The sequence below is a fragment of the Lemur catta genome, chromosome 2 (assembly GCF_020740605.2).
Source record: "Lemur catta isolate mLemCat1 chromosome 2, mLemCat1.pri, whole genome shotgun sequence".
Classification (NCBI taxonomy): domain Eukaryota; kingdom Metazoa; phylum Chordata; class Mammalia; order Primates; family Lemuridae; genus Lemur; species Lemur catta.
The window spans coordinates 18,308,853-18,336,641 of NC_059129.1; the positions used below are offsets into that span (position 1 = coordinate 18,308,853).

Consider the following 27,789-nt stretch of genomic DNA (forward strand, 5'->3'; position numbering starts at 1 on the left):
AAGACAAAAAAAAAAAAACCAGAAAAACAAAAAAACAAGTTTTTAATTTATTTATTTTTCTTTTTATTTCAGCATATTATGGGGGTACAAATGTTTAGGTTATGTGTATTGCCTTTGCCCCACCTGAGTCAGAGCTTCAAGCATGTCCATCCCCCAGACGGTGCACATCGCACTCATTAGGTGTGTATATACCCGTCCCCTCTCCCCCCATCTGCTTGACGCCCAATAAATGTTATTCCTATTGTGCACTTAGGTGTTGATCAGTTAAAACCAATTTAATGGTGAGTACATGTTGTGGTTATTTTTCCATTCTTGGGATACTTCACTTAGGAGAATGGGTTCCAGCTCTATCCAGGATAATATAAGAGGTGCCAAATCATCATTGTTTTTTGTGGCTGAGTAGTACTCCATGGTATACACATACCATATTTTATTAATCCACTTATGTATTGATGGGCACTTGGGTTGTTTTTAATTTATTTTTTATAGCTGAATGAAGCAATCTTCTATGGCTTCTGGATCTTGAGTGATGATTAGAAAGGATATTCCCCTGCCAAAGTGGTAAAGGAATTTGTCCGTGCTTTCTTCAATTACTTTTATAGTTTTTTTTTAGACAGGTAAATCTTTGATCTACTTGGAGTCTATTTTGGTGTATAGTGTGAGGTATGTATGAATCCAGGCTGTTGTTCAAGATAGAAGAAGCCAAACCCAAACCAGCAGGCAACACCATGTCACACCAGGGGTGACGGCAAGAAGCAGAATCAGGTGGCAAGTCCAAGGTCCCAGCCAGCAGGGGACAAGCAGACCAGGAGAAGGGACTCGGAAGCTTCTTCTGCACTCCAGAAAAAGCCTGCCTGATCTTTGGGAAATCCTGTGGCTCCAAGCCTCCTGGATCTCAAGGTCACCATTACATGCAGACAGGTGGGAGAGAGTCCTTACCTTCCAAAAGTCCTTATTCTTAAAGGGGAGTCACATGTATCAGCCACAAATCCTGATAAAAGGCCAAAAGCAGAATAAAGGTCAATGAACTATGAGCAATAAATTCTGACCAGGAGTCTGAATTTGAGCTGAGCCTTAAAGAATTGGTGAGCTTTTCACAGGTGGAGAATTATTTTTAATTGCAATAGCATTAATTGTATAGATCCTCTGAGGGAGAAGTGGCATCTTTATGCTGTTCACCTTTCTCTTTCGAGTATGAATCTGCCGTTCCATGAGTTCTAGTCTTCTTTTGCAGCATTCGGCAGCATTGTAAAGTTCCCTTCGTATAGATTTTAAGCATTTCTTAAGTCTATTCTTAGGCCCATTTACCGTTTGTGTTGCTATTGTAAATGGGGTCACCACTTCCATTATTCCTCTAAGTGGTTGGTGTTGGTATAAATAGGAAACTATTGATTTCCTTATTTTAATTTTTGACCCTGCTAACTAACTGAATATTTTTAATGCTCATTTTGCAACAGATTCACTTTCCAGATTTAAAGCTGCATCATCGGCAAATCATGTTAATTTCATTTCCCTTTTCCCATTTTCTAGAGAAAACTAAAACTCAAATGCTTCAGCCTTGCACACTCAGTGAGGAGGAAGAGGAGAGAAATTTGCATTTCCTGGCCTTGACATCTGTTTTTTCCTTTGCCATGCCCCTCTCTCTTTACATAGCACACTCCTCTTACTTTTCTTTTTTATTTCTTTTTTTGTTTTTTGAAACAGAGCCTTGCTCTGTTGCTAGAGCTAGATTGCCATGGTGTCAGGCTAGCTCACAGCAACCTCAAACTCCTGGGCTCAAGCAATCCTTCTGCCTCAGCCTCCTCAGTAGCTGGGACTACAGGCATGCACCACCATGCCTGGCTAATTTTTTCTATATATTTTTAGTTGTTCAGCTAATTTCTTTCTATTTTTATTAGAGACAGGGGTCTCACTCTTGCCCAGGCTGATCTCGAACTCCTGACCTCGAGTGATCCTCCCACCTCGGCCTCCCAGAGTGCTAGGATTACAGGCGTGAGCCACCACGCCCGGCCCTCTTCTTACTTTTCAAGCCCAAGTTCAAGTGTCACCTCCTCTGGGAAGCTCTCCTTGACCTCTCAGCCTTAGCAAGTCTGGTTGGCCTGTACTTCACCATGGAGGTCACTCCCGTCCATTGTACCACTTGTGTGGGAGTGTGTAATTAGTATGGGCCTCCCAAGGGCTGAGAGCTCTAAAAGGGAAGGGTGTGTGCTCACTGTGTGCAGCACTTGTTTTCAGCCTCCCTGTCATCCATCTCCCCCCAATTCCCTCTCGACATTTCCCCCTCTCATACAGTTAGCGGGGACTGAAATCAAAGGCCTGCTATCCTCTAACCCAGGGCAGTGGCATATGATCAAAACTAGGCCAGATGAGCCCTCCTTTCCAGGAATTTTAATATCAAGACAAACAGATTGAAATGGTTGGATGATGGCTCCAGCAGTGCCAGTTCTATGTGACCAGTCCTCCTTTCTAGCCTCTGGAGCTGCCCATTTCCAAGCCTCCTGTTGACTCCATGAGTGGCCCATTTCCTTCCAAGAAATCCACTTTTGCTTAAGTTGGCCACAGTTGATATCAGAGTAGGCTATGCTGCTATAGCAAACAACCTAAAATCCCAGTAGCTTAACACAGAAAAAGTCAATTTCTCGTTCATGTCACAGTCACAGTGGGTTGGCAGTGGGGCTGTGCTCCACATGGTCATTCAGGGACCCAGGCCCTTTACGTCTTGGGGCTCATCCTTCCTATAGGTCTTTGGACCTGTATCAGATCTTCTCCTGGGGGGTGTTTTAGGAAAAAGGCCTAGAAGTGACATATATCACTTCTGCCTAAATTCCATTGGCCAAAACTTAGTGATATGGCACCACCCAACTGCAGAGAAGGCTAAGATATATAGTATAGTCGCGTACCAGAAGAAAAAAGAAACTGGGTTTGCCACAATTGCTTGCAACCAACCAAAGTGTATCTTAACTGATACATTCACCATTGTATTTTCAGCCCCTAGCCCCATGCCTGATGTAGAGTGTGCACTCAATAAACAATTATTGAGTAAACAAACAAATGAATGGCATGTAGTTATGGTTTGAATGTTTGTATATCCCCTAAATTCATATGTTGAAATCCTACCCCTCAATGTGATGGTATTAGGACGTAGGGTCTTTGGGAGGTGATTTGGTCATGGAGGCGGAGTCCTCATGAACGGGATGAGTAAGCTTGTAAAAGAGGCCCAGAGAGTTGCCTTGCCCCTTCCACTATGTGAGGACACAGCTAGAAGCTGCCATATATGAACCAAAAAGCAGGCCCTCCCCAAGACCAAATCTTCCAGCACCTTAATCTTGGACTTCCCAGCCTCCAGAACTGAGAGCAATACATTTTTGTTGTTTATAAGCTACCAAGTCTATCCTTTGATATAGTAGCCCAAATGGATTAAGACACGTTATGGTGTTTAGTCTTCGCAACTCTCATAAGGCTCAAAATAGTTAAGTAACTTGCCAAAGATCGTCCAGCTAGTAAGTAGTGGAGCCAGGATTCAAAGCCAGGGTTCTTCCATCAACCCATGCTGCCACCCAAAATTTCCATCTGTGTGTTGAGCCCTGTGCTAAGAGCTGTGTGGAAAAATTAAATCAATAGGAGCCAGGCCCTGGCCTGGAGGAATTGACATCAAAAGAGAAAAGTTGAAGAGAAGCCCAAGTTTGCCAAGATTTAAAGACCAGCTCAGGACAATAACAGATGAGATGGCACACACTTTAGTGCCAAATGCACTGCGCTGACAAACGTGGAGTGCAGAGAGATGTACTTTGGGCCAAACCCAATGGTCTGGGAAACCCTCAGAGACAAGGCAGAGTACAAACACCAGGAAAAGCTATGTGTACATAAATTCTCCCAGGGACACTTTGGATTCCGCCTGTGGTCAATCAGTGCGTAGCAATGGATCTGACTGCAGGCAATTTTGGCTTTAGGTTTCAGCCTAAATGTCCGCATATCACAATGTTTGTCATGGGCTGAAATTCTCAAGACTTTTAAGAGAGAAAAGCAATTCAAATTGGCTTTAACAAAACAGGGATATATTCTGATTCACATATACTAAAAGTCTAGGTGTAGGTGGCTTTCAGGTATAGCCTGATCCAGGGGCTCCTACCATGTCCTGGGTACTTGGTCTCTCTGTTAGCTTTTGCTTTACTTTTGGGCATGCTTACCCCTACGGATGGATCCTGGCTATTCTAAGGGGTCATCCTCTCAGGATTAAGTCTAAAGGAAAGAAAGCTTCTCTCCCTGAATTGTTCTGGAAAGAGTCCTAGGACTTACTCTGATTGGTGTGGCTTGGGCCATCACTTTTGAGCTGGCCCGAATCTGATTTGAGTCCATGGTATACATGTCCCACACACTGCACATATCTGTACTCTGTTGTGCCTCCATTTCCAGGCCCTGGTGACTTCAGCTGAGGGAGGACACAAAAGTGAGGGACTAGCAAAGTGACTTCTTCTCAAAGAAGGGGAGCTCTTGGCCTGGCACCTTCCCTTGGAGCAGTCAGGAACCTGTGCAGTACATTATGACTGCCTTAGTCCACGCAGGCTGCTATAACAAAGCACCTTAGACTGGCTAATTTATAAACAACAGAAACTTACTGATCACAGTTCTGGGAGCTGGGAAGTCCAAGGTCAAGGTGCTGGCATACCTGGTGTCTGGTGAGGGCCCATTCCCCGCAAATGCTGCCTTGTTGCTGTGTCCTCACACGGCAGAAGGGCAAACAGGCTCTCTCAAACCTCGTTCATAAGGGCACTAATCCCATTCATGAGGATGGAGTCCTCGAAATCTAACCACCTCCCAAAGGCCCCACCTCTTAGTGCCATCACCATGGGGGTTAGGCTTTAATATGTGAATTTGGGAGGGACACAAACATTCCAAGCACAGCAATGACATATCCTATAGAAAACTTTTAGTAGTCAGGTCTGGATTTTCTTCAAACGCTCAGTTTCTGAGGCCTCTGCTGCTCAGACAGGGTGCCAAGGAGAGAGGGTGACAATAGTTGAAGATGATCTCCATCCTCCAGCCTGCCTGAAGGGCTGAGATTTTCCACTCGGTACTCACATGACTCACTCTGAAAAATAGAGCCTGGCATGGGGACACCAGGACAAAACTGGTAGCTAGACCTGGGCTTACTAGGACAGAGGGATGGTTAGGAACTGTCTTGCATCCATGGGGTCCAGCATTCAAGATACCTGTCACCGTTTGTGACAATAAAGAGAAAGGCGCTTGTGCTAACTTAAAGTTATATCATATACATTAGGAATACTTGCAGCGGCAAGTAACAAAAACTTAAAAATGGAGTTTATTTTTCTTGCTTAATAGTAAATAAATGATACTGTATAGACACAGCTGCTCAATGGCACCATGGCTTCTGTGATTCCCTTAGCCTTGCCCTCATTGTGGCAAAATGACTGCTGTAGCTCCAGGCATTGTGTTCACATTCCAATTTGGAAGCAGAAGGAAATGGATGATGCTAGCCACATCTGGCTCCCTTGTTTGTTTTTGGGTTTTTTTTTTTTGCTTGGGGGATGGAATTGGAGACAGGATCTCTCTCTCTGTTGCCTGGACTAGAGTGCAGTGCATCACCATAGCTCATTGCAACCTCAAACTCCTGGGCTCAAGTGATCCTCCTGCTTCAGCCTCCCAAGTAGCTGGAACTACAAGCATGTACCACCACAACCGGCTAATTTTTTCTATTTTTTGTAGAGATGGGGTCTCACTATATTGCTCAGGCTGGTCTGATCCCCTTCCTATAAACCTCAAGCAGACTTCTGCTCCCATCTTATGGACCAGAATTGGGAAATATGGCCTGCATAAGCTACAAGACAGACTGGGGAAAGAAGAGAGAGGAAACATTTAGCTTTTCTAGATTGTACATGGCAATAGCAAGAGAGAAGGGAGTGAGAAATGCCAAATAGTGTCAACCACAGAACAATTTATTGTAAATATGGCAGGATCATATTTTTTTGAGACATGAACTTATGTTCTTTTGAATTTCCTGAATCTTTATACTCTTTTTTCTTCCCTCCTGTGAAGTCAAAACCTGTCCTTATCACCCCAGGAGAGGAATGTAAGAGAGTGGGAAGCAGGAATAAAATTCATGAATTTCGGGTTTTTATGTCCCTGTAGCTTAAGTCCTTACTGGAGAAACATAAAGCCCCAAAATAGGGCTGCCACCTTCAGATGCCCCCGGGGTAGGGGAAGAAGAGACAGGCAGAGGAGAGGTAATGGGAAAAAAGAGAGGGAGTTTGGGAAGTCTCAGAGGGAGAAGCTCCAAACCCTACTTCTTGGGGGAAAAGCAGTGAGACCCCAGAGAGAGGTTGTAGAAGGTCAAGAGCAGATGGGGAGAATGCCTCACACAACGCCCTGCTTCTCAGCAGGTGCAGGGACAGCAGAATGTCCTCTGAGCCTTGAGCGTGGTCCAGAGAGGCCAAAGGCACTGCACAGAAACTAGGCAGCCTGAGAGAGCGGAAGGCCAAGGGCCCATGGCCGAGGGTAATGTCTCGGGCACACCTGCATGGACAAAGAACTTCAGGACGGACCCTGCCCACCACAGCCTGGCACTGCAAAAGCCACTGAGGAAACAGACACATTCACAAAGAAAAGTGGACGTGCCATCCTAGCTTGCAATAGAAATTCTGCTGGGTTATGGGAAAAGTCAAGAGTTCTTCACGCACCCTTGAGCCTGAAGTCTGTGATGATAGCCTGTGCAGAGCCTGCTGGGTACTTCCCCCAGCACGCGTTCTTCCCCTCCTCCTTAGGAGTAAACCCTTACTTTTAGCTGGGCACATTTCCCAGGCTCCCTCAAAGCCAGTTGTCATCATGTGACCAAGTGGTGGCCAATAAGATGTCAGCCAAACTGGCCGGGCGCGGTGGCTCATGCCTGTAATCCTAGCACTCTGGGAGGCCGAGGTGGGTGGATAGATCGAGATCAGGAGTTCGAGACCAGCCTGAGCAAGAGTGAGACCCCATCTCTACTAAAAAATAGAAAGAGATGATCTGGCCAACTAAAATATATGTAGAAAAAATTAGCCGGGCATGGTGGCACATGCCTGTAGTCCCAGCTACTCGGGAGGCTGAGGCAGGAGGATCGCTTAAGCCCAGGAGTTTGAGGTTGCTGTGAGCTAGGCTGACGCCACGGCACTCACTCCAACCCGGGCAACACAGTGAGACTCTGTCTCAAAAAAAAAAAAAAAAAAGATGTCAGCCAAACTGCTCTGTGGGACTTGCAGGAAGTTGCCTTCAGAGGGAGGGACACACACTTTGTCCCTTCTTCCTTGTGCCTGCAATAAGGCAGCTCCAGAGGCCATCTTGGCCCAAGAGGTGACTTTTAAAATTGGTGGAAGGTGGAAGAGAAAGTGGAGCGTGAGTCTCTGCGACACGGCCATAGCGTCTTGGGCTGCCCACCTCCAGATGTTGTTGACACGAATGGAAAATGCACTGCATTAGTTTGTAGGGCCGCCATAACAAAGTGTGGTTGGCTCTTTGTACCTCAGGCTCTGCAACCACAGATGCAACCAACTGTGGATCTAAAATATTGGAAAATTTTATTTATTTACTTATTTATTGAGATAGGGTCTCGCTCTGTGGCCCAGGCTGGAGTGCAGTGGCATCATCATAGCTCACTGCAACCTCAACTTCCTGGGCTCAAGAGATCCTTCCGCCTTGGCCTCCCAAAGTGCTAGGATTACAGGCGTGCAGCACAGTGCCAGCCCTAAAAACAAGTTTTTTTAAAACAACAATACAACAGTAAAAAATATATAAACTAAAAAACAATACAATATAACAAACTATTTACATATCATTTACATTAGGTATTATAAGTAATGTAGGGATGATTTAAAGTACACTGGAGAATGTACGTAGGTTATTTGCAAATGCTACAGCCCACTTAATGTCAGAGACTTGAGCATCTGTAGATTTTGGTAAGGGGGGCGGTCCTGGAACCAGTCCTCCACGGATACCAAGGGATGTCGTACCTCCGACTAGGTAGGTAGCTTAAACAAGAGAAATTTATTTTCTCACAATTCTGGAGACTAGAAGCCCAAGATCAAGGTGTGGGCAGGGTTGCTTTCTCCTGCGACTTCTCTCCTTGGCTTGTAGGTGGCATCTTCTCCTTGTGTCTTCACAGCGTTGTCCCACTGTGTATCTGTCCTAATCTCTTCTTGTAAGGACACAATCCTATTGGATTAGGGCCCACCCATATGACCTCATTTTAATTTAGTTACCTCTTTAAATGCCCTGTCTCCAAATACAGTCACATTCAGAGGTACTGGGCGTTAGGGCCTCAGTTTGGGGGGTGGTGAGGACACATTTCAGCCCCTAGCGCACGCTTGCTAGCAGAAGTCAGGCCTACCTTGCAGTGAAGCTCTGGAAGGACACACTCCTGCCCTTTCTCAGCCTCAGTTTCCTTTTTTGTAAACCAAAGGGCTTAAGGTGTCGATGGCTGCTGCTGTTCATTTTGCTTCTCAAAAGCTCCTTCCGGGGCTGCTTTCTAGCTAAATTTAGGGCCAATCTGTCCCTATCGTGGGCTAGCTTGGTGGAGCTGAAGAAGGGTGTGGGTGGACTCACAAAGAGATGGCGCCAGGCCCGCAGGCTCCTTCCCCCGGCTTTGCTGGAGGTCTCCCTCCCCTCCCCACAGTGAGACTCGAGGAAGGGCTCAGGCCCTTCGCTGACCACTGACTGTCCTCCCGAGAGGCACTTGGAGGAGTCGTAGACAAGGGCCATTCCCAAGGCCGGCATTTGCCCGGTGGCTCTGAGCCCAGTCTGCCCTGGACCTCAGCGAAGAGACAAGAGTTAAGTTTGACAAAGCCCAGCGCCAAGTGCTTTTCATGGTTAGCTTGAGAATCCCCATTTTATAGATGGGGAAACTGAGGCAAATACCTACACTTACACCTGGGCCTTGAATCCTGCACCCTCCTACCTTCTCAGGAACTTCTATATTTTCAAGCACTTTCTCTCAATTGGATCCATCTCATTAACTTTTTAAAAAGTAGATAATTCACATTTTTTAAAAAATAGACTAGGACAGGCAAGGTGGCTCATGCCTGGAATCCTAGCACTCTGGGAGGCCAAGGCAGGAGGATCACTTGAGGCCAGGAGTTTGAGACCAGCCTGAGCAAGAGTGAGACTCCTGTCTCTACTAAAATAATAGAAAAAATCAGCCAGGTGTGGTGGCACACACCTGTAGTCCAAGCTACCTAGGAGGCTGGGGCAGGAGGATCACTTGAGCCCAGAAGTTTGAGGTTGCTGTGAGCTATGATGACGCCACTACACTCTAGCCAGGGTGACAGAGCAAGACTCTGTCTCAAAAAAAAAAAAAGACTAAAAACAAAAATAAACTTACATTCGCCATCCCTGTTCCCATTTTCTTCACACCCCAATCCCTCTATGGTAACCACCTTTGACTTTATTCCCAAATATACTTTATTTATATTTGTGTTTTTATGCAAATACACATATATTGTTATATTGCCCATTTCCCCCAGGTCTTATACAAAAGATGGGACACTACATTACACTCTTCTTCTTCTTGCTTTTTTCAATTAATAGTATATCCTAGAGATCTTTTCATTACAGTACATAGAAACTTTCTTCATTATTTTATAGCAGCAAAATACTCCATTTTATGGATGTACCATAGTTTGTTTCATCAGTCTCCTGTTGAGACCTCCTGGGCTACTTCCAGTCTTGCAAGAAAAAAATGGACAACATCAACCAACACACACACGCATATTTTCATCCACGTCAAGTAGCATAAATTCCCGGAAGTGCTCAGGAAAATCAATAAATGAAAGAAAAAAAAAATAACAATCTGAGCTGTTTGATCAGGAAAAAAAAAAATTCCCAGAAGTGAGACTGCTGAGTCAATGGGTAAATGCATCTGGAGTTTTGATAGACAATGCCAAACCGCCAATCACAGGCATGGCACCAGTTTGCACAAGCCGTCAGAAATGCACACAAGAAGCTGTGTCTCTTTCACCCCACTGGAGTCAAAAGAAAGATGACAAACTAGGGGGAAAGTACTTGCAACTCCTATCACAAAGGAAGGGCCATTCTGCCTAAGATATAGAATTCTGGAAATTAATAAGAAAAAGATCAATGACCCAGGAGAAAAATGAGCAAAGAACATTTTAAAAGGCAGTCTCTAAAGAAAAATTTCCCCTAAAACCTATGAAAAGATGCCAAGTTCATGGATGATAAGAGAAACGCACATCAAACGCATATGGAAAGGCTATTTTTTACCATCAAAGGGTGGCCAAGAAAATCCAAAAGCTTGACAGTTCATCAATATTAGACATTTCAAGGTTCCCCCCTTTTCAAAAAGTAATAAAGTAACTCTCCCTTGCCCCCTCCACGCACTGCCTTATTTCTCTTTTCTTCTCTACAAGCAAACTTCTAGAAAGAACTATGCAATGTCACTGCCTCCATTTGCACGCCTACCCAAAGCACATTGCCAAGGCAGGGGCTCTTGACCAGGACGTTTTGCCCTCCAGGGGACATTAGGCAATGTCTGGAAACAATTTTGGCTGTCACAACTGGGGCATGGGGTGTCACTAGCATCTGGTGAGTAAAGGCCAGGGGTGATGCTAACCATCCTCTGGGGCACAGAACAGCCGGCCGGAAACACAGAATGATCCGGCTGGAGTGTCAACAGTGCTGAGGGTGAGAAACCCTGCATTAGTTACCTCCGACAGCAACGTTAAATCAGTGGACTTTTAAAAAGTCTTCGACTACCCAGCCTTGCAATGGCACTCAGCACTCGACTCTCCCTTCTCTTTGCAAAGTTGACTTCTGTGATGTTGGCTTCCCCTCCTCCATCCCCTTTGTGGGCGGGCTCCTTCCCTGCTAAGCTGCAGTTAAATGTTGGGGATCCTCAAGGCTGGGTCCTAGGTCCTCATTTCCTTTCACCCCATACTGAATCTTGTCAATGGCACCCACACCCTGTCTCCACACCAATGCTGTATCCACAGCCCCAACCTCCCCTTGCAGTCAGTTCTGTGCATCTAACCTCCTGCTCCATGGCCCCACCTGGACGCTTCCACGGCCCCAGGGCCCATGAGGCCCAGCTTGCCTTCCACATCCTCTTCTGGTACTCCCCGTTTCAGTGACTGGCAAAATCCCCACGCCAGAAGTCATCCTCATTCATCCACTTCTCCCCATCCCCACTGCCACCAATCTGGTCCAGGGCAATGTCACCGTTAGCCTGGACCACTGCGCCTTCTCCTGCATGGGTCCCATCACCATCCTGCACCCCCAGAGGGATCTTTCCAAATCACAAATCTGATCATGTCTCTCCCTTGCCATCATGGGCCTCTGCTTATTTTCAGGATCAAGATCAAAACCAGCCTAATCTCAGGATGCTTAGCACAGATGACCTTGGACAGTCCTTCCCACTGAGCTATTCTCTTAGAGTCTTTTTTTTTTTTCTTTCTGCCCCTCCCCCTGCCCTTAGATTCTTGAGTGACATGGAACTGAAGGAATTGAGTAGCAAGCTGCTTTACTACCTGGAGGACGAGGGCTCCTGGCAAAGGAACAGGAAGTGCAAAGACCTTCCAGTAATGAGAGAAGTTGACTATTTCCTCACATACTTACTGTTTCTATGTTTTTGGAACTACCAGTTTACAATCTCTGCTCTTTTTTCCATGGAGTTCACGGTCTTTTTCTTTCTGATTTGTGAGAGCTAATTTTGATCTATGGAAATGAGCCTTTATCTGTCCTTCGCATTACACACTTTAAAAACAGTTTGCTATTTGTTTTTATTTTGTGGTAGTTTTTGCTGCAGACAATTTTTAATTTTTTTTTCATTTTTTTTTTTTTATTCAGTCTCCGTAGAGACTGTCAAAAATTGCCAATGCTGACTATATTTCAAGTCATCATGGCGGGGTATTGGGAAAAGTTTTCAATTAGCAATAATTGCACCTTGGATAAACCTCATTGGCTACGATACTGCCACTGCGCAAAGCTAATTTTTAATATTTTTATAGTCAAATTTATGATTTCTGAACTTGGTTTCTCATCTGGAAATGCCTTTCCAGTTGAGATTATTTTTTTAAAATCATTCATATTTTTTTCTAATCATTTTATAGTTTTATTTTTAACTTTGAAATCTCTGATCATCTGTTGTTTCCTAGGCCTTAAAGGGTGAGTTATCTAATGACTGAGAGTACAGCTTTCTATTTTTCCAAGGACCCATCTTTTCCTCGCTAATTTAAAATTCCCCTGTGCCAGGTATTAAGCTCAAACCTACTCCTTTTGTACTCACCTTTGAAATGCTGAGGCCGAGACGGTGCAGATATGGTAGACTCCATCCATAGGGGGCGCAAGAGGCACACTGCCAGGTGGGAGGCGAGAAGGACTTAGGGGTCCGTCCTGTTCCTGTGACCCTGGGGCAATGCTCGTGCCAAGGTGTGGTGGCTTGAGGGGGCTTTAGCCCTCCCACTGTAACAGAGAAAATTGCCTGAAATTCTGTCTCTTTAAAACCTCCCCCACTCCTTTTGGAGAGCTCAAACCTGCATCCCTGACTCAGGCCAGTGGTCCGGAGGGGCAGGGGAGTGTCCTTTGTTCTTTGAGCTACAGGAGACGGTTCAACTGGAACCGTACGTGCAGAAGTCCTGGGTGGAGGTCAAGAGACTGCCTTCCCCAGAGATGGGACAGATCAGAATCATCAACTAATAGCCCACAACTGAAAACCCTCCCTTTAAAAGCTCTGTATTTCTGTTTGTGCTGGGGAATTGGTACTTTAAGGCAGGAGTCTGCCATTTTCTTCATTTGCTGGCAAATTTAGAAACCTTTTTCCTTTTTCTCAACCACTTGTCCTCGTTCTTCTGATGCAACCTTGGGGACAAGTGCCAGGCTTTTGGTAACACTACCACGTGCTCAATCCGCCCAAAGTCCTCCCAAATAAACATATTCTGAGTTAAAGAGCACGCCTGCTCTCCAATGCCTCCCGGAAACAAACTCCCCAGCGCTTCTCTTCCTCTTTTGATTAGATTGCCTGCGTCTTAAAGACGTCTACAGAGAAATTCTGGAACTGATCTTACCGGCTTCAGAAGGAGGGCTCCACGAAGCCTAAGAGGGCTGCTCTCGCAGATCCAAGACCCGCTTTGCTGAGGTCTGCACACCCAGCAAGAGTGCTGAGGTTTGCTGGCCCAGGCCACCAACTTTCTCTGGAGGCCACCCAAGTCTGTCCTCCCAAAGATGGCATTCCCAGCCCCCTCTCTCCTACTTCCTCCTTCATGCCACAAACCTCTCCAGAAGAAGAATCTAGACCTGGGGCAGAGTCCCCTGTGGCAAGGCACTGACCCCACTGGGCTGAGAATCCAGCTCCATCTCTGAGGCCACTAAGGTGCCACTGCAGTTCTTTGGGCAGCTTTCTCACAACACGGTGTCACACGGCAGGGGCAGCTCTCTTGCTGGCAGCTGATGGAACGGCTGTCCTCAGGGGAGGGATTCTACTTATTTTGCATGAGTCCCTAAGGACAGACAAAGGGCTAGGAGGCTGAAGGCACAGGGAGGGAGCTCTTCACATTGCCTAAAGCAGTCACGAGTGGTAGTGAGTTCCCCGTCCCTGCTCCTTTGCCTGGAATGCTTTTCCTCCAAGTATTTGCGTAGCTCTCCACTCATCTCCTTCAGGTCTGAGCCACTCAAGTGTCACTTTATCAGTGAGGCTATCCACAACCACCTTATCTAAACTTGCAAACCTCCCACTCCATCCCTCTTCCCTGCTCCACCTCCTGTTGCACTTACCATTGTTTTCATCTGGGTCCAGTTGCCCATCACAGAAAGATCCAATTATGGAGACAATGAGGGTTGCCAAGGAAGAGAGGAACCACAGACGTCTTGTCAGGAGAACAGGAGTAGCTGCCTCAAATCATCCCTCTAAGGGAGATCACGGGGTTTTAAAGGAGGGGGCCGTGTGCCTTGGGACAAGTCGTGGTATAACTAACAAGAGGCTGCGTGCATTGGGGACAGGTTGTTGGGGAGATCGTGTATCTTGTCAGGAAGTTGACCCAGGGGTCTTCAGAACCTCAGCTCCTTTGTCTTGCAGAAAATCCATCATTTCTGGGAAACAACTCAAAACATCAAGTAGTTAGTTAAGGGAGAGGATTCTATGGGTGTCATTGAAATTTGTTCAATGGAGGAGCCGATCACAACATCACATATTTTATTAATTTATCTTGTTTATCATCTGTCTCCTGCCACAAGAATATAACTCCACAAGGGCAGGGACTTTTATCTGTTTATCTGTTTTGTTTGTTACTGAGCCCGCTGTGCCTAGTATATGAGTGTACATGGTAGGCACCATAAGTATCATTTTTATCCCCATTTCACAGCTACAGAAACTGAGGTCCATAAAGATAAAATAATTGGCTTTAGTGGCAGCCCTGGGTTTCCAATTCCAGGCATTCTATGCCCTTAGCCCTTCGCTACATTGTGGTTACAAAATGCTTATTGTAGCATTGTGTGTAACAGAGGAAGACTGGAAACAAACTGATTTCCCATCAGTAGGGGAGCAGTTAAATAAATTACCATACTAAGCATCCTGTAATAGCTTATAAAAGCAACGTATAAACAAATTAAGCAGATCTATATGTACTTATATGGAATAATCTCCAAGATATTATTGAGTGAAAATAGCAAGATGCTCAAAAGTGCATTGCATGTGCTCTTATCTGTAAAAAAATATTCAGTAAAATAAACAGGATGGCCACATATACAAAGGCTGGATATGCAGAGAAATGTTCTGGAAGGATACACTAGGAACTGTCGACAAAGCAAGGGGAGCCCTGGGTCTCTAATAGGAGGAAGACTTTGCATTCACTTTTGCACTGTTGGGATTTGAAATCATGCACATAATTTACATTTTTTCAACAAAATAAATCTTCCACACAGTTAAAAACTCAAACTACAAGACTTAAATAAAAAATTAGCAGTACTCCACCACTCTGCACTCCAGCTATTTTCTTCCTAAGTGAGGCAATGAATTCAATTCTTAGCTGTTCTTTCTAACTCAGGGTCTCTCAAACTTTAAGCAACGTAAAAACCATCCCGGGATCTTGTTAATATACAGGTTCTGATGCAGCAGGCCTGGGGCAGGTTCCAAGATTCTACATTTCTAATAAGCTGCCTGATGATGCCCATGTTGTTGGTCCATGGATTATTCTTCCAATGGTAATATTCTAAATAACATGCTAATGCAGCAATTTCTTGATTTTTCTTTTCTTTCTTTCTGTTTTTTTTTTTTTTTTTTTGAGACAGAGTCAGGTTCTGTTGCCCAGGCTGGAGTGAGTGCCATGGCGTCAGCCTAGCTCACAGCAACCTCAAACTCCTGGGCTCAAGCGATCCTCCTGCCTCAGCCTCCTGAGTAGCTGGGACTACAGGCTCTCACCACCACACCCGGCTAATTTTTTTTTTGTTGTTTCTATTTTTAGTTGACTGGCTAATTTTTTCTATTTTTAGTAGAGACGGGATCTCGCTTTTGCTCAGGCTGGTCTCAAACTCCTGAGCTCATGCTATCCTCCTGCCTCAGCCTCCCAGAGTGCTAGGATTATAGGCATGAGCCACCGCATCCAGCCTTGATTTTTCTCTTATACCCTTTGCCTTCCTCTCCCACACACACGCATCTTGTCCTCATCCTCCCGGTATACTTATATATACTCTTTTTGGATAAAATAATTTTATTGTTCATGTTATTATACCTTTGTAGATAATATTCCCAGCTCTGCCACACAGTATACTATGATTACATTTCCTTTCTTGTGCAACTTTTTGTTTTCCCTGGAGTTAATCATTGCTTCATTTTTTTCATTTCACCTTCATTAATGCCTTCACAAACCTTCCTGACAAAACCGAAAATCTCTTCTTAGTAGATGCAAACACATCATATAATCTACATCTTGTAGCCTCTGTCCTCTTGGTCCTGTATAGACTGGTTGCTCCAGGTTATTTCCTCAATTAAAAAGACCATATAAGTGAGTTAGTAAACGGAGTTTGTGGCAGGAAGGGGAGAGGAGGGTTCAGAGCTTCAGCTACGAATTAGGCCCTCGTGACTGCTAACTGTACCCTACTCTCCTTCCTCCTTTCGGAAATACTTCACCCCTGCCCCAGTTCTCAGCAATGCATAAGGCTATGCAGCCAGAGAATGAATTTCCCCGTCTCCCACACAGGGAGGGCCCAATTAGTTTCTGATAGAAAATGAGTGGGAGTGAGGAATGCCACTTCTGCAATGCTCCATCTTTCTTCCTCCTTGAGGACTGAAATCTGAATATGGTGCCCATAAACCAGCTGTAGCCAGGAGGACCACCAGCCTCTGGGCTGCTACCCGAGCAAGGAAATCCCACCTTTTTATAAGGAAAACTGGCACCAAACCTGGTTCAGGATATAACTTTTTCCATGTGATTTTGTTCATAAGCTCCTTCTGAGAAGACGATGGCATTCTTGACAAAATCCTTAAGCAACATGCTGATAGACTTTAATTCAGGTAAGACCTCTTCTAGGAAACTGGCATCCCACCCACTCAGCTGTCAGTCAGTCGGGGCTCTAATGATCTGGAATCAGACTTTCTTTTTTCTCATGCTTAGTCAACAAAAGCAATATCTGACCATTCTCTTTCCTGTAAAAGGGCAAGGACTCTGAACCAGTTTGACCCAGAAGTCTCTTCCGTCATGGCAAACCTGAGATAAAACTTTGGCATTTGCTCCTAATTAATTTGTTAGAAGACTTGTCTGAGCCACTATAACGCAGGGCCTCTGTTCCAGCAGCTTCACCGTTCCCTACGTAGCAGAAAGAGAAAGGCCGTCTCGCACCCACCCCCCGGGACAGAGAGTTCCCGTGCGAGCCTTTCCCCTCTGGGCCCATCTGGCCCTCCATGTATAACGCCCAGCACTGGGCCTGGCCCGCAGTGTGCACCCAGTCACTGCTGAATTTGAATTTAAAATGAGAGCTTGTTGTATCCATATTTGCTTCCCTCCCAAATGATGAGCGTGGTAGATTCTTCCCTAGGGGATCCCAGGGGGATCACTTGGGTCATTGGTGAAGGACTTTGAGAAACACCAGCCATCCTTGGGTGTGCCAAAGGGGAAGGTGTTTTGTCCAAGCCTCCCAGTCCCCTGGGGTAGAGAACCACTTTAGGAGATGGAGCGGGACCTGTTACTGATTGGTCACTGTGTGCCAGGTGCTGCCCTAAACATTATGAAATGCTCTGGCTCATAAAATCCTCCAGGGGTCCCGTGAGGTAGTATTTGGCACTTTTTCCTGCCCAGCATCTGTGGGGGTCAAAGGGAATAAAGACATGGGTACAAACAAGGCAGGGGCCTTGCATGAACCAAGCGTGACCGTGTGCCATGAACTAAAGAGGGATTAACTCAGCCTTCTGCACACCGGAGAGGGCACCTGCAAAACCAGGGGGTGTGAGGAGCACAGAACTTAAGTGCTAGAGGGAGACTCAACCCAGATCTGCCGCACTGTGAAGCCCACACCACAAAAGCTTCTTGTCCGACCCAGGACTGGGCCTCATGTCTGCTGGGGCCCCGGTGAGAGAGGGGAGCCAACCAGGCCGGGGCCCGGGTGAATAGGGCAGGTGACCAGGTCCCAGGTCCTGGGTTCCAGAGGGCCCTGGCTCTAGGCTCGGGCCCCAGCAGATAGCCCGAGCATTGCCAGCCAGGGATGGGCCCTGGGTCCCCTGGGAAGCAGACAAGGCCTCTCCAAGGTTGGGACATCTCTGGCCTCTTTCTTTTTGGGAGACTCATTGTGATTTGGAAACATTGAGAAATACCAAAAACAGCATTATGAAGACCGTGGTGTATCTTAAGTGTTTACACCGACCTCATGAACACTCTTAGCACAAACAAATACAGTGCTATAGAATTGCTCCAGCCACAAGGTAATTTCAGGATTCCTAAAGGATATTGACTTGGGGCACCACACAGGGAGGAGGGAGCAAGGGTGTGGTCTGAGATGGGGGTTCCCTCAACGCTGTCCCATGAATATCTCAGCTCTTAATCCTGTTAGAGAAATCATCGTGCCTGAGTGTACAACTTTAGAGAAAACAGCAGAAGTCTGTATTTCAGACTCCTCAGGAATGTGGGGCCTGGGCTACATCCCCCCGACATTCTAAGACAGGTTTGTGAGCTGGGCCTGTGCCCAGGAGGACGGCCAGGGCGGAGCCTGAGTGGTGGGTAGGAAGTGCCTGACTCCATCCCCCCAAAGCTGGTGGAGCAGCCCCTGCAGCGTGGGTCTGGCCCCTGCATCTGGCACAAGGGCCAGGAGGAGCTGCTGTCCGTCTTGGATGGGTGGCAAGTGGCAGATTGAAGGGCTCAGCCCCTCCAAGATGTTTGGGGCAGAATTTGGAGCTGCCTGTGACTCTAATCCCCCTTCCCCAGGCTGCAGGCAGAAGATGATGAGGGGTGGGACGGGGAAAAGTCCAGTCTCAGGCTCCTGTGAATCCAGCCTGAGCCTCCACCCCCAACCCCCAGCCAAGAGCCTGGCCAAGCCACCCAAACAGGAGACAGACAGAGCTTCACAGCCACTGAGAATTAAAATCTATTGATTTTCCCCATTAGCTAGAGAATGCCATCAAAGTGCATTAAAACCAAGCAAAGCAGCAGCAACATGAATAATTAACATCTGCAAATGACAGCCCCATGGGGCCTGGCGGAGGGGGAAGGGGCACCTAGAGGCCTGGGGCACCCCGACCTCATCTGACACCCTCCCCAGGGAGCGTAACCTGGGCTGCCTTCCCCTGCCCTCCTCTTGTCCCCTCTCATTCCCTGTCTTCTCCACAAACACAAGAGTCAGGGGTGTCACTCTGCTGTGGTCACTGTGTGACCTCAGGGGAGTTGCTGCCCCTTTCTGGGCTTATTTTTCTCCTCTGTGCAGTGTAGGGATTGGACCAGCTGGCCTCTAGCTAGGTCTGTCAGTCGATGGTTCTAGAGAGGGACAGTGACTGGTTGGAGCCACGTAGCAAGTCTGTAGCAGAGCCTGGGCCCCTGGGGCATCTCCCCCGGACCAGCCTATGACTGTGCCAATCAGAAAAAAATACCCCTTTTGGTTTTTTTCATTTTTGTTTTTGTTTTTGTTTTGAGACAGAGTCTCACTCTTTAGTCCTGGGTGGAGTGCCATGGCGTCAGCCTAGCTCACAGTAACCTCAAACTCCTGGGCTCAAGTGATCCTCCTGCCTCAGCCTCCCAAGTAGCTGGGACTACATGTATGTGCCACCACACCCAGCTAATTTTTTCTATTTTTAGTAGAGACGGGGTCTCATTCTTGCTCAGGCTGGTCTGGAACTCCTGAGCTCAAGTGATCCTCCCGCCTCAGCCTCCCAGAGCACTGGGATTACAGGCGTGAGGCACCAGGACTGCCCAAAACACCCCCTTTGGATAGACCAATTGGAAAGAGGCACCCCTCAAGTTCGAGCAGTGAGAAAAAGGCAAGCCACCCCCATGCTGTTGCCGTTCAAGAGTGCAAAGCTTGGCAGAGCAGAGGAACAGCTGGATATCAGCCCCCATCCACCATCTGCCAGAGAGTCCTTGTGCAGTGTGCACAGCCTAAACAACTGTATGTGGCCATTCTGTTCCAAGGCCCTACCTTTTCTCTGCCAAAGAAGCCCAGACCTGTTCTTCCAGCTGGTGGAATCCAGTTCCATATGGATGGATGGTTCCTTCCAAGCCTCTCTGCTTCCCCACCTCCAAACTCCTCAGCCTCTTAGCCCACCCAAGTTCCCACTCCCACCTTCCTCCCCACCCATCCTTCCTCCTCAGAGCCCTGGGCGGGGCAACTCTGGAAAGAATACCTCCTTCATCTCTGACTGTGTCACCTTTGTAGTGTTCCTGCCTTGCAGTGCATCACCCCTCCCTTTCATGCCTCTGAGCCTTTGCATACTCTGTTCCTCTGCTGGTGATGGCCCGCCTCCTGAATCCCCTGGAAGTCTACTTACTCCTTAAGCCTGGCTTGAAGATCTTCTCTGCTTCTCCTTCTCTTCCTCAAACACCAGCTAGTTCTTGCCTCTGGGCTTTTGCACTTGCTGATCTCTCTTCCTGGAACATTCCAGATCTTCCGGCTGGTTCCTCCTCCTCCCTTCTTCTCCTCCTGCAGTTTGCAGCTCCAATGTCCCCTTCTTGTGAGGTGCTCCCTGAACACCCTATCTAACTACCTCTCCATCATCCTCTCTCATATGTCCTTGTTTTATTTTTTTAATAGTACTTTTCACAATTGGAGTTTATTTTTCCTTTGTTTGCTGGTATCTCCAGGGCCACTGTGAATGGTTGCGCGTGTTGTAAATTGCAAAGGAGGCGGGTGGGGCTGAAACCCAGGCGGGGTCCACACCGCAAGCTGGCCTTGGGGCTGCACCTGCTGGGTGGGAAGCATCTTGTCCTCACTCACACCGCAGCCCCCTTGGCCTCCCACAGTGACGTGCAAACCCACAGAGGCAGGAACGGGCGTCTGCCCTCTTCACTGCTGTGTGCCCCATGCCCAGCACGGGGCCTGGCCCGTAGCAGGCACTCAATAAACATTTTTCAGGCAAACAAATTCTATTCTGATTCCCCCATTCTCACCCCCTGCCCACATTCCTCGATTAAACACACCAGGCAGCAGTCAGCTTCATCTCTGGGGCCACTGAAGCCAGCCACAGGACGGGTCCAGAACTGGCAATGGGGAATGCGGGGGACCCAGTGAGTTGAGGGGTAAACGTGTGAGTTGGGGAGCCCTGCGGTGCTCCCAGAAGCACAGAGCCCTGCCCGTCTCCGGAGTGCTGCCCTGAGCCCGCAGCCCCACCCGGCTTCCTGGAGGTGCACGTGGAGGGGTCAGGTGGCCAGGCCACCCTGACCGAGACCGCTGCAGAGAGCCTCGGCGACAGGAGGTGGCACTGAGCATCCGCCGTGGCAGCCAGGCTCCGGGCGGGGACGGGATGAAGGCGCCGCCTTTGGTGGCCACTCCAGCAGGCGGCTGGCCACGCTGCCGGGCTCCCCGGCTCTGGCAGGGAAGGAGTTAACCTGCAGGCTTCTCAGCGTGAATGTGGAGCTATTAATACCCACAGCCCAGCCGGTCTGCCAGAGCAGCCACTGGAGTCGGAGGGAGCGGGGAGCAGAGGGAGTCTCCAGGCGGAGCGAGCCGAGCAGGACCCGGACTCCAGGGTCAGAACTTTTCTCGAGGACGACGTGAGCACCGTGCCAGCCTCGCCCATCTCGCCCACCTTCCAGCTGCAGCTCCAAACCCTCTCTCCTGGGGGCCGCCCGTGCCACCCACCCTGGCAGAGGAGAACAAACTTTTTTAGGGAAGCCACCTCTGTGGCCACGCTGGCCGGAAAGGAAGGAGCAGACAGCTGGACAGACAGATGGACAGAAGGACAGGTCGTCTGCAAGCCTGTCTGCCATTCCCGCCTCTGACAGACAGCAGCAGAGTGGGCAACCCAGGGGCCTAGGGCTCCGCAGGGGGTGGCGAGGGGCCCTGCCGGACCTTTGTCCCCCGGCCAGCACCTCTGAGTTCAGGCGGCTGGAAGCCGCTGCCCGAGGCCCAGCCCTGTGGCTGGAGCCCCCGTGGGTCGGGACAAGAGTCTCCGTCAGACAGAGCCACAGGCTCCTCCACCCACCGAGGCGACGGGCAACCTGAGCGCAAAGGCACAGGTGGTGGGTGGGCCGGTGCGGGGCCCTGAGGCCGACAGGCTGCTGACCCTGGAGCGCTCTGGCTCAGGGACTCCTGCCCAGGCTGGGGACGATGCCCCCCCGACCGCCACCAGCCACCCCTGCCCTGTCCTGGAGCTGCCCCTGGCCTGGCCCACGGGCTGTGGCACGGACGATGTGCCAGCCTTCTGCTTCGTCTGCTTCCACAGGGAGGAGGAGGAGGAGCTGCTGGAAGAGGTCCCACTGCGGAGGTCAGTGCCGTCGGGGGCAGGGGAGGGCACAGCTCCCGGCCAGGGCCCCTCTGGGCCTGGTGGTCTTGCTTCTGAGTCTCTGACGCTGCTGACTGCTCACGGCCACCTTCCTGCTCCAGACTCTCAGATCTCCTACCTGGCTGTCATCCCCGCCTCCTCCTGTCTCTCCCACCCTGGCCCCAGAGTGACTTTTCAGTCCTCTCCCGTTGTGGTCATGTCCCTCCTCTGCTCAGAAGCCTCCATAGCTCTCAGCTCCCACAGCATGAAGTCAACATTCTGCTGGGCGTTCAAGGCCTGGGTGATTCAGGCCGACGACACCTCCCACTTCATCACACTCTGTCTCCCCTGTGTCCACCTCCAGTGAAACTCTGCCTAGACTTCCCTTCCCCTGGCTCTCCCCCAGCCAGGCCCAGCTGCAATGCCTGCCTCCTCCTTCAGGAAGCCCTCCTGGAGGCCCCTGCCCCACCCCGATCTGAGAGCCACCTTTCCTTCCTGCATGCCACTGGCACCTAATAGGTGTTCAGTCTTTGTTGAATTAATATGTGACAATGTGTGGTGTGAATATGCTCTTGTGTGTGTGTGTGTATGTGTGTGTGTGTGTGTAAAAAAGAGAGGGGGAGGAAGAGAGAGAATGAGGTATGTGGGGGTGAGTGTGTGTGATTGTGAGTGTGTGTCCGTGTTTGTGGGAGCAGGTGTGACTTCTATACCTACGTGGAGAGAGGGATTGTGCAGGGGCCCAGTGGGGATTCACGCCCTAGGGCCCACTGTTCCTTTTGCTGGCTCTCCCCAGCCCCGCCCACAGGGAAACCAGACTCCAGCCAAGTGCATTACCCAAGCCGTGACCACAGGCTCTGGGAATGGTTGGACAATGCAGAGGAGACAGGGGTCACCTCTGCTCCAGCCCAGCCCGCCCACGCCTCCATCAGCACTGAGTCAGCACTGCCCGGGGTGGGGGAAAGGGCACGCGGGACCAAGCCGGGTGCGCCCAGGCCCCTTGCGGGACAGGAGGGCTGGGGTGTGGGCTCCTGCAGCCTGGGCCAGGCTCCTCCCTGACTCTCTCTGTTGGACCCTGGGTCCAAAATTTCCCCTCTGTGGGCCTCTGTCTTCTCATCTGTGAAATGGGAGGGTTGCTCCCTGCCATGGCCCCTGGGCACCCGCAGAGTGCCAGTCCCTGAGCCGGGGACTGGGACCTGGCCCCAGCCCTCACAGGGTCCCAGCCTGCTGGGAGAGAGAGGAGAGGACAGATCGGTTGGGCACAGAGTGGTGGGCGCCTCGATGGGCATGGGTGCACGGTGGGCAGGGAGTCGGGAGGAAAGACGGACCACCTCTGCCCGCAGGAACGACAGGAGACCCACCAGGTCTATCTTGAAGTGCAGGTACTCTCCCACGTGCTGAGTGAAGCTGAGGAAAGAGCAAAGGCTCAGTGGTGTGAAAACGAAATCGTGTAGGGGTGAGGCTGGCAGGGACAGAAGGCCTGGATCACAAAGGGCCTTGACCGCTGAGCCAAGAACTTGATCCGTAGGCACAGGGGCAGGCGGTGCTGAGGGCCTGAAGCAAAACAAGGGCAACAGAGGGGACTCTGTGAAATTACAGGTGCGGAAGTGCCCAAAGCAACAGACTCATGATAGAACGACCGTTTTTATAGTGGGAGCTCCAGTGCTTGTTGAAGGAAGGAAGGAAGGAAGGGAGGGAGGGAGGGAGGGAGGGAGGGAGGGAGGAAGGAAGGAAGGAAGGAAGGAAGGAAGGAAGGAAGGAAGGAAGGAAGGAAGGAAGGAAGGAAGGAATATGACATGGAGAGAGAGGGCATCAGAATCACCTGAGTTGACTGTTAAAAATACACACTCCCAGGCCCTGCCTTGGAGACTTTGCAGCCTCAGGTCTTAGGGGGAATGGACGTGTGACATTGACCCGTTCCCCCAGTGAGCAACTTGAGCAAATCAGCATCGGGGAGCCCCAGCATGAGACAGGCACAGGCAACCATGAGATTCTGCCCCCTCCTTCCTCATCTCTCCATCTCCCGCCTCCAACTTTGGGGACCCTTCTGTAGGGGTGTCCCTCTGCCTCCCGGCCTCCGCCTATGTTTGCAGGAACTGGTCTCCTTTCTAGCTGGCAGGCTCTGGCCCTTTAAGGCCTCAGAGGGGACATGGCCAGGCTGGGCAGAGACAGTGACCACAGGTGCCAGGTGGTGAAGCTAAAAATACGGAGTGATGTGCCCGCCCAGGCTGCGGGAGCAGGCAGTGCTGGCTGGGAAGGGTGGGAGGGAAGGCTCTGGGCTATTTCTTTGCTGCCGGGGGAGGACAGTGGGGCAGCGGGGAAGTGAGACTGGGTGGGGTCACCTTGGGGCTCAGAGGAGCCTGTGGTTGCCCCTGACCACTCTCCCAGCCTTCTCCAGCCCCCAGAAAGTGCCAAGCTTCACTCCCAAATAGCTGCTGCCACATTTCACAGCCCTGGGGCAGGCTGCTGCTGCCGCCTCCTGCTTCTGCACGACCCTGGGGAAGTCATTTCTTCTCTTTGGGCTTCTGTAAAGTTAAAGAGTTGGACTTTCTTGGGTATTTTCAGGGACAGAGAGGCAATGAGGGGTGCAGGTGATCTGTTCACTTACTTGTGGATTCAACAAACTTTCCCTGCGGCGCCCTGGGGACTGGATGCTGAGGCCAGAGGTGAACGTGGCACAGGCACTTCTCCGGAGGGGCTCAGAGCCTAACGAGGACGCAACAGCACGCACTGGAACATGCACCACGATGTGCTCAACAGAGGTGCGAGCACCGTGCCCTCGGCTCCTGTTGTGGGACGATGCAAGGGACAGCCCCGCAGAGAACACATCTGCACTCAACAAAAATTTATCAACAAAAGTGTCACCCACGGTGTCGCTGGCCAGCCACCTCCATGTGGAGTTTTGGTGTATTCATTAGGGTGAGGCAAGTTGTTGTAACAGATAAGCTCAGAAGTTGTAATGGCTCAACACAGTGGAGTTCTGCGTCCTGCTTCTGTAAAGTCTAGCGGGGGTTGGCAGGGGAGACCCTGCTCCACACCGTCTCTCAGGAGGGACCCAGGTTCCCTTCACCTCGTGACTCTGTTGCCACCCAGAGCCTCAGAATCCACTGCAGGATCTTCAGCATCCAGCCAGCAGATGAAGAGCAAGAGTGGACACCACACATGAAGTTTTTATGAGCCAAAGCTGGAAGTAGCCGCCTTCGCTTCTGCCCACGTGCGTTGGCCAGAACAGCTCCCTGCAAGGGAGGCTGGGAAACGTAGTCCAGTGGGACAGCCTCATCGGGTCGTCATGACGATGAAATAATTGGGTATACGTGAAAGCATCTGGCACATCATAGGTGCCCAATGGGTTCCTTCCTTCCTTCCTTCCTTCATTCACTCAACAAAATCCATCGAGCACCTTGAGTGGGCTGGCACCAGAAACCGGACTGAGAACACCATCCCTGCTCTCTTGGGGCTTAATCGGATGAAGGAGTCAAACAAAACACAAGGAGACAAAAAATAGGATCATCAAAGTTCAAAACCCACTGTGAAGGAAACAACCAGTGGTGGTGGAGACACGCACTTTGTGTAAATCGGGACGTTTCATCCGAGAAGGTCGAAATTTTCAGCAAATGCAGATGTGTTCTCTGCGGGGCTGTCTCTTGCATTGTTCCACGACAGAAGCCGAGGGCATGATGCTCACGCCTCTATTACAGCACATCGCGCTGCGTTGCGACCAGCACAGTTTGACCAGGGAAGGTCGGGACATTTCATCCGAGACCCAGAGAATGGGCAGGAGCCGGCCATGGGAAGGGTGGGGGGACACACAGCAGCAGCCCAGGCCAAGCAAACACAGGACCAGAGGCAGGCGAGAGTGTGGGGAACAAAGGTCAGAGTGGCTGGGGAAGAGCAGGTGACAGGGACAGTGACCAGGTGAGGCGGGAGAGACAGGAACGGCCAGATCACACAGGTCCTGTAGGCCATGGGCAGGAGAATGGATTTTGTGCTAGATGGAACTGGGAAGCCTTTGGAAGCTTTTAAGTGGGGGAAGTGATATAATCTGATTGACATTTTGAATTACATCTCGGGCTGCTCTGGGGAGAATCAATGGCTGTTGGACCAGAGTGGACACAGGCCACTGCGTGGAGGTCACAGTGGTGACGCGGGGGTGGGTGTTAGAGATCGGGGAGTGATGCCTTCTAAACATCGCTCAGAGGCGGAATCCGCCAGAATTCGCAGATGGGTTAGAGGAAGAAGGGAGTCAGGGTGACTCTGGGCCTTGGGGGTTGGATAAGTACCTGGGTGCCGAGAAGACTCAAGGGAAGGAAGAGGTTTGGTGAGAAATGCAAGAATCCTGCCACAGATATTTTCAATTTGAGAAGCAGGTGCGGTGTCCAAGTGAAGACGTCAAGGGAGGACTTGATATCAGAGGAGGACATCTCAGCCGGTGGTGGAATGTCAGGGTCATCAGCGTAAAGGTGGCGTTGGGGCCGTGAGATCACACTGCAGAGATGGGGGGTGGGGGGGGAGAGGCTCCAGGAGGGGCCCTGAGGAACCCCACATTTCTGAGATCATGTAACGGAGAAGACAGTGAGGGTGGCGGAGAAGGAGCATCTGGGCGAGTGGGAGGGAAGCTAGGATCGTATGCTGTCATGAAAGCCAGCGGGAGAGCGTGACAAGAAGGAGGGAGGGTGTGGTCCTCTGGCGTCAGAGATGCTGAATGGTCAAGGGAGGCCAGATTAGATTTAGCCACGTACAAGTCTTCGATTAGAACATGTCATGAGGCGGGGCACGGTGGCTCACGCCTGTAATCCTAGCACTTGGGAGGCCAAGGCAAGAGGATCACTTGAGTCCAGGAGTTTGAGACCAGCCTGGGCAATATAGTGAGACCCCATCTCTACCAAAAATAGAAAACTTAGCTGGGCGTGGTCATGCGTACCTGTAGTGCCAGCCAACTTGGGAGGCTGTGGCAGGAGGATCGCTTGAGCCCAGGAGTTGGAGGTTATAGTGAACGATTATGACACCGCTGACACTCTAGCCCAGGCAACCAAGCAAGACCCTGTCTCAATGAATAAATAAAAAGAACATGTCATGAAGGGGTGGAGACAAAAGTAGGTTTGAGTGGTGACTTCTAGTTAAAGATGGTGCATTGAACACACACACACAGATAACTTTTCTGTGTCCTTAAACTCCACTAAAACAATAGTGAGTGAATATTTTTTAAGGTGTGCATATGAGTCTTATATTGCTTCCATAACAAATTACCAGAAACTTAGTCGACTGAAACCAAACACATTAATCCCTGCAGTTCTATATATCAGAAGGAACACAGGTCTCACTGAGCTAAAAGCAAAGTGTTGATAGGAGTGCTCTAGAAAGCTTTCTGGAAAGGCTTTCTGGAAGCTACAGGGGAGAGAATCCATTTCCTGGACTTTTCCACCTTCCAGAAGGCACCGGTGTCTCCTGGCCCGTGGCTCCCTCCCTCCAGCCAGGTGTATCTCTCTTCCCCTGAGTGTAGCCTGCACGGCTGTCCCTGACCACAGCCGGGAAAGGTTTTCAGGGTTAATGCGATGAGAGTGGGCTCACCTGAATAATTCAGCATCCTCTCCCCATCTCAAGGTGCTGAACACACATTTGCAAAGTCCCTTTTGCCATAGAGGGTAACATATTCACAGGTTCTGGGGACTATGACGTGACATTTGGGAGGGTCATCGCTCTGCCTACCAGAGTACAAATAAATCAGCAGGAACAGATCAACTGGAAAAGGAGGAAACGGCAACACCATTCTGGACTCTGGAAGGCAGAAGAACGTGTGTTAACTGACTTAGCAGATGGAGGAAGTTGTCCCTTCAGTGAACCCTGAGCTGGTAGAGGAACAAGCCAAGAGCACCCGAATTCACCCCACAAAACCCCCTAAAACGTTC

At 49.6% G+C, this 27,789-nt stretch overlaps 1 protein-coding gene, 1 long non-coding RNA gene and 1 other non-coding gene across 5 annotated transcripts in view; 1 reads left to right on the forward strand and 2 right to left on the reverse strand.

Annotated features, from left to right (window-relative positions):
• Nucleotides 1-419: 419 nt before the first annotated feature.
• LOC123632512 lies at nucleotides 420-19,968 on the reverse strand. 3 transcript variants are annotated; one of them, XR_006733379.1, is made up of 4 exons: nucleotides 19,955-19,968; nucleotides 13,768-14,082; nucleotides 12,284-12,459; nucleotides 420-991 (listed from the first exon to the last, which is right to left on the reverse strand). It is a non-coding gene; the product is annotated as an uncharacterized LOC123632512 (long non-coding RNA). The 3 variants fall into 3 exon arrangements; XR_006733381.1 differs by lacking the exon at nucleotides 420-991 and adding an exon at nucleotides 7,720-7,732; XR_006733380.1 differs by lacking the exons at nucleotides 13,768-14,082; nucleotides 19,955-19,968 and adding an exon at nucleotides 13,062-13,143.
• Nucleotides 11,845-11,985, reverse strand: LOC123633601. Its single transcript, XR_006733634.1, has one exon. It is a non-coding gene; the product is annotated as a U4 spliceosomal RNA (small nuclear RNA).
• Nucleotides 19,969-21,125: 1,157 nt separating the features above from the next.
• The window catches only part of SBK1 (SH3 domain binding kinase 1), a 50,299-nt gene continuing 43,635 nt past the window's right edge, over nucleotides 21,126-27,789 (forward strand). Inside the window, exon 1 of the mRNA XM_045542859.1 lies at nucleotides 21,126-21,889. The gene's annotated coding sequence lies outside the window, so the exon portion shown is untranslated. The remainder of the gene's footprint in view (nucleotides 21,890-27,789) is intronic.